The sequence below is a fragment of the Malus sylvestris genome, chromosome 2, assembly GCF_916048215.2.
Source record: "Malus sylvestris chromosome 2, drMalSylv7.2, whole genome shotgun sequence".
Lineage (NCBI taxonomy): Eukaryota > Viridiplantae > Streptophyta > Magnoliopsida > Rosales > Rosaceae > Malus > Malus sylvestris.
In genome coordinates this window covers 36,625,993-36,631,992 of record NC_062261.1, presented here as the reverse complement: position 1 = coordinate 36,631,992, position 6,000 = coordinate 36,625,993, and the positions used below count along the sequence as shown (strand labels likewise).

Sequence of the window (6,000 nt, the reverse complement as noted above, 5' to 3'; positions counted from 1 at the left end):
TGGGTTTCAACCTGGGTTTTGGATTTGGATTTAGGGGTTTGGGTCGGGTCAACCCGGTTTAGGCCATGGTTTGGCCGGTTTCTGGGCAAGGTTTCAAACGCTCATAACTTCCTCAATACTCAATCAAATCGAGTGATTCAAAAACCAAAGTTGTAGTACTCAATGAGATGAAGAGAATGGTACCTTGTACGATGGCTAACTCATCGTGGTTTGGCAGGAAAACGCATCAAAAGTGGCAGTACTTGTCGGAAAACTGGGAAAAGCTACTTTGAGCTATTTTCTACGATTAACACATATGTACAACTTAAAATAAGCTTCAATCTAACCCTAAAACACATCCCAAGAGTTTCTAGAAGCTTACCAACGTTGAAAAATCACAAAGCACATCGGGGAAGACGATGAACAGTGCCAACGTCAATGTGGAGTTCTTTGGTGTTGGTACGGGGTTTTCAAAGCCTTTCCATCCAAGTGGTGAGCTTGGGGTTGTGTGTTGTTGTGTGAATGAAGTCAGAGAGGTGGGGGAGAGCTTGCAGAGAGAGAGAGTCCAGGGGTGAGTGTTAGAGAGAATGAGAGAAAGTGAGAAGTGAGGGAGAAGGAGAGAGAGCTGTAAGAGAAAATAGATATGAGGGATTTGGGCCGGGGCACAAGAATCAAGGGTGGGCCCCCCTTGGCACACCAAATAAGACCAAAAGCAATCTCATTTCAAAATATCTAGCTCAAAGTGAAAATTTACGAAAATACCCTTCCGTTCCGTAAATTCCGGGACAAGTTGTTACAATCCCATATAATGGTGAATACACTCTACATTAAATTTAATATTAAATAACTTATTTACCTACTATGCAATGACAATTTCAACCTTATAGAGTTTCTAAAAATAAAAATTTCTAAATACACCCCAAATCATTTTAACATATATATTCAAGATTATTTATGTTCTTCAACTCTCAAAACCTCTCTCACCCTCCGTGATGATTCCAACTTTTAAGTATCCCTTCAGTGGAAAATTTTCCAAACCCCAACAACTATGAACAAGTTGCTAATTCTGCAGTGAGTTTGAACAAATAAAGTGGAAATTGAAGAACAAGAAGGATACTTCATTAGAGCACGTGGCTCGCATCTTCCCCATTCTTGGTTGATCATCATATCTGCTGATCACTGTGCTTATGGACTCTCTTGCCATATTTTCAGCACAAACTTCAGCATTGGTTTATTCCGTCTCCGGTAGCTTTGGTTTATTCCGTTTGAGACTTTCGACTTTTATGTCGAAAACTAGATTCGCGGGATTCCTTCACTCTAATTTTATTTAAGCCTATCAATTTTCTTATCCGAAAACTTTTATGAGGCACAAAAAACCTACTCGTCTCCTTCCATACTGTTCTTTCCTTTTGCTGTTTTCAATTGCTTAGGTTGATCGCTGTTTCTTCGCAGTTTCGACTGGCTCCTTGATCATAAAAGAACAAATAAATTTCACCCATATTTTTTGCTCTTTATTGTACAAACAATATTATGAAGCAAAAATTGGACTTGAGACGTCAAGTGCAAAATAAAAACTTGAGACCTCAAGCGAGAATCAAACTTCAGCCACGTGCCATGTTCTTAGAGACCTCAAGATGTAAAAACTTGTTCGATCCTTGAGACCTCAAGATAATGTTCTTAGAAGATAATGTTCGATTCTCGCTTGAGGTCTCAAGTTTTTATTTTGCACTTAAAAGGAACTGTACTGTGTTTGGTTTTCAACGATCGAACAAGGTTCCAGACAGACATTTAATTAGTTGTTTCTTTGGCAGTGCAACTTTAAATGGAGAGAGTAGAGAGAAGGAATCAAATCAGTTGGTAGTGGAATTTTATTTGGAGGCTTGGTTTTTAAGGATTGAACAATATTCTTTGGCAGTAGAACTTTAAATGGAGAGAGTAGAGAGAAAGAATCAAATCACTTGGCGATGAAACTTTATTTGGAGGCTTGGTTTTCAAGGATCGAACAAGATTCTTTGGCAATGGAACTATAAATGGAGAGAGTAGAGAAAATGAATCAAATCACTTAGCAATGGAACTTTATTTGGAGACTTGGTTTTCAAGGATCGAACAAGATTCTTTGACAGTGGAACTTTCAATGGAGAGAGTAGGGAGAAGGAATCACACAGCAGTGGAAGTGTGGAACTTTATTTGGACTTGGAGGCTTAATTCTTGCATCTATTCTTCCAAATATATGCTTCCAAATCCATTCTTCCAAATATACCTCCTAGGATTAAAATTTTTATTTAGACTCTCACGGATTGACACGGACATGAATACGATGAACACGACGACACTGCAAATCTCAAAAAATAAAAGACACGACACGGTTAGTACATTGCGATTAAAATAGAATAAATTTATATTAACACCCCACTTTGTTGAATACACCCTACATACTTAATACAACCACATTTGTTTTTTTAATTAAAATTTATCTAAATACACCCAAACACTTCCCATACTACCCTCACACCCCACACTCACACTATACACTTTACATTTTCTACACCCACATATTCTATATACACTTCACACTCTTCACATCCTAGGTGCAAGTGAAGGATTATGGAAGTATCATTCTTCTATTCATTTTAAGTAAAGAAACAAAATGGAATTGAAAAAAAGATCATAGAAGTATCCTTCTTGTTTTAAGATAATGTTCTTAGAAGATTATGTGTGTGAAAAAATCTTGTTTGAGGTCTCAAGCGTGATTCCTTCTCTCTACTCTCTTCATTTAAAGTTCCACTACCAAAAAATCTTGTTCGATCCTTGAAAATCAAGCCTCCAAATAAAGTTCCACTGCCAAGTGATTCAATTCCTTTTCTCTACTCTCTCCATTTAAAGTTCAACTGCCAAAGAATATTGTTCGATCCTTGAAAACCAAGCCTCCAAATAAAGTTCCACTGCCAAAGAATAAAACCAAGCCTCCAAATAAAGTTCCAATGCCAAGTGATTTGATTCCTTCTCTCTCTTCTCTCCATTTAAAGTTCACTGCCAAAGAATCTTGTTCGATCCTTGAAAACCAAGCCTTCAAATAAAGTTCCATAGTCAAGTGATTTGATCCCTTCTCTCTACTCTCTCCATTTAAAGTTCCATTGCCAAAGAATCTTGTTCGATCCTTGAAAACCAATCCTCCAAATAAAGTTCAACGGCCAAGTGATTTGATTCCTTCTCTCTCCTCTCTCCATTCAAAGTTCCATTGCCAAATAATCTTGTTCGATCCTTGAAAACCAAGCCTTCAAATAAAGTTCCATTGCCAAGTGATTTGATTCCTTCTCTCTACTTTCTCCATTTAGAGTTCCCTTGCCAAAGAATCTTGTTCGATCCTTGAAAACCAATCCTTCAAATAAAGTTCCACTACCAAATGATTTGATTCATTCTCTCTCATCTCTCCATTTAAAGTTCCATTGCCAAAGAATCTTGTTTGATCCTTGAAAACCAAGCCTCCAAATAAAATTCCACTGCGAAGTGATTTGATTCCTTCTCTCTCTCCTCTTCCTTCACTCTAATTTTATTTAAACCTATCAATTTTCTTATCCGAAAACTTTTATGAGGCACAAAAAAACCTACTCGTCTCCTTCCTTGTTGTTCTTCCCTTTTGCTGTTTTCAATCGCTTAGGTTGATCGCTGTTTCTTCGCAGTTTCGACTGGCTCATTGATCATAAAAAAACAAATAAATTTCACCCATATTTTTTGCTCTTTATTATACAAACAATATTATGAAGCAAAAAATGAACTTGAGACCTCAAGTGCAAAATAAAAACTTGAGACCTCAAGTGAGAATCGAACTTCAGCCACGTGCCATGTTCTGAGGGACCTCAAGATGTAAAAACTTGTTCGATCCTTGAGACCTCAAGATAATGTTATTAGAAGATAATGTTTGATTCTCGCTTGAGGTCTCAAGTTTTTATTTTTCATTTGAGGGACAATGAGCTAGCAATAATGTGATTCGATCAGTTGTTTATTAAATATTATTTTCTCTATTCTTAATATAAATTCAATAGAGACCGATTTTATTATGTGGATTCAGCCGCTTTAATTGATTTATGAGGGGTTTCTTCTAACATGATCCAAGATTATTCGTTTACTTCAAATATTTGAATTTTCTTTTGTCAATTTACGCATATAAATACATTTAAAACGTGTAAGTCACACGTAACATACCATGATTAAAAAAATGTCTTTTGCACACGTGCGCGCAAGAAGGCTAGTGAATTAATACTTGAACTGGAAATTAAGGCCAAAAGTATGACTAAACATACCAACCGGTGGACTTTGCTGCTCCTGATCCCGAACAGCCTCCATTGCTTCAAACTTGTATAATCCAATGGGTCTTCTCAATATTCTGCAAATACCCAAATCAAAGACTCAAACCAAAAATTAGAAAGTGTTTTGTTTTCTTTGGAACTTTCTCGGGAAACAAACAGAAAAAGGAAAATAGAAAATAAAAAAGCGGGACTTACTTGGAGTTTATAGGCTCTAATTGTATGATGAGATACATAAAAGATTGAGAGGAACTGTACTGTGTTTGGTTTTCAAAGATCAAACAAGGTTCCAGAAAGACATTTAATTAGTTGTTACTTTGGCAGTGGAACTTTAAATGGAGAAAAGAGAGAGAATGAATCAAATCACTTGGCAGTGCAACTTTATTTGGAGTCTTGGTTTTCAAGGATCGAACAAGATTCTTTGGCAGTGGAAATTTAAATGGAGAGAGCAGAGAGAAGGAATCAAATCACTTGGCAATTGAACTTTATTTGGAGGCTTGGTTTTCAAGGATCGAACAAGATTCTTTGGCAGTGAAACTTAAATGGAGAGAGTAATGGCAATGAAACTTTATTTGGAGGCTTGGTTTTCAAGGATCAACTAAGATTCTTTGGCAATGGAACTTTAAATGGAGAGAGTAGGGAGAAGGAATCACACGGCAGTGGAAGTGTGGAACTTTATTTGGACTTGGAGGCTTAATTCTTGCATCTATTCTTCCAAATATATGCTTGCATATCTATTCTTCCAAATATATGCTTCCAAATCCATTCTTCCAAATATACCCCCTAGGATTAAAACTTTTATTTAGACTCTCACGCATGGATACGGACATGAATACGACGAACACAGCGACACTACAAATCTCAAAAAATAAAAGACATGACACATTTAGTACATCGCGATTCAAATAGAATAAAGTTATATTAACACCCCACTTTGTTGAATACATCCTACATACTTAATACACCCACATTTGCTTTTTTAATTAAAATTTATCGTAATACACCCCACACACTTCCCATACTACCCTCACACCCCACACTCTCACTATACACTTTACATTTTCTAGTTCCACATATTCTATATACACTTCACACTCTGCACATCTTAGCTACAAGTGAAGGATTATGGAAGTATCATTCTTCTATTCATTTTAAGTAAAGAAATAACATGGAATTGAAAAAAGATCATAAAAGTATCCTTCTTGTTTCAAGATAATGTTCTTAGAAGATGATGTGTGTGAAAGAATCATGCTTGAGGTCTCAAGTGTGATTCCTTCTCTCAACTCTCTTCATTTAAAGTTCCACTGCCAAAGAATCTTGTGATTCTTGAAAACCAAGCCTCCAAATAAAGTTCCACTGCCAAGTGATTTGTTTCCTTCACTCTGCTCTCTCCATTTAAAGTTCCACCGCCAAAGAATCTAGTTCGATCATTGAAAACCAAGCCTCCAAATAAAGTTCCACTGCAAGTGATTTGATTCGTTCTCTCTCCTCTCTCCATTTAAAGTTCCACGGCCAAAGAATCTTGTTCAATCCTTGAAAACCAAGCCTCCAAATAAAGTTTCCTTGCCACGTGATTTGATTCCTCCTCTCTCCTCTCTCCATTTAAATTCCCACTTCCAAGGAATCCTCGATCCTTGAAAACCAAGCCTCCAAATAAAGTTCCATTGCCAAGTGATTTGATTCATTCTCTCTACTCTCTCTCCATTTAAAGTTCCAC

General features: G+C 36.7%; 1 long non-coding RNA gene across 1 annotated transcript; it reads right to left on the bottom strand.

Annotated features, from left to right (window-relative positions):
- Window positions 1-2,353: 2,353 nt before the first annotated feature.
- On the bottom strand, window positions 2,354-5,905 carry LOC126586231 (uncharacterized). The gene is made up of 2 exons (XR_007610766.1): window positions 4,482-5,905; window positions 2,354-4,363 (listed from the first exon to the last, which is right to left on the bottom strand). It is a non-coding gene; the product is annotated as an uncharacterized LOC126586231 (long non-coding RNA).
- Window positions 5,906-6,000: the final 95 nt, after the last annotated feature.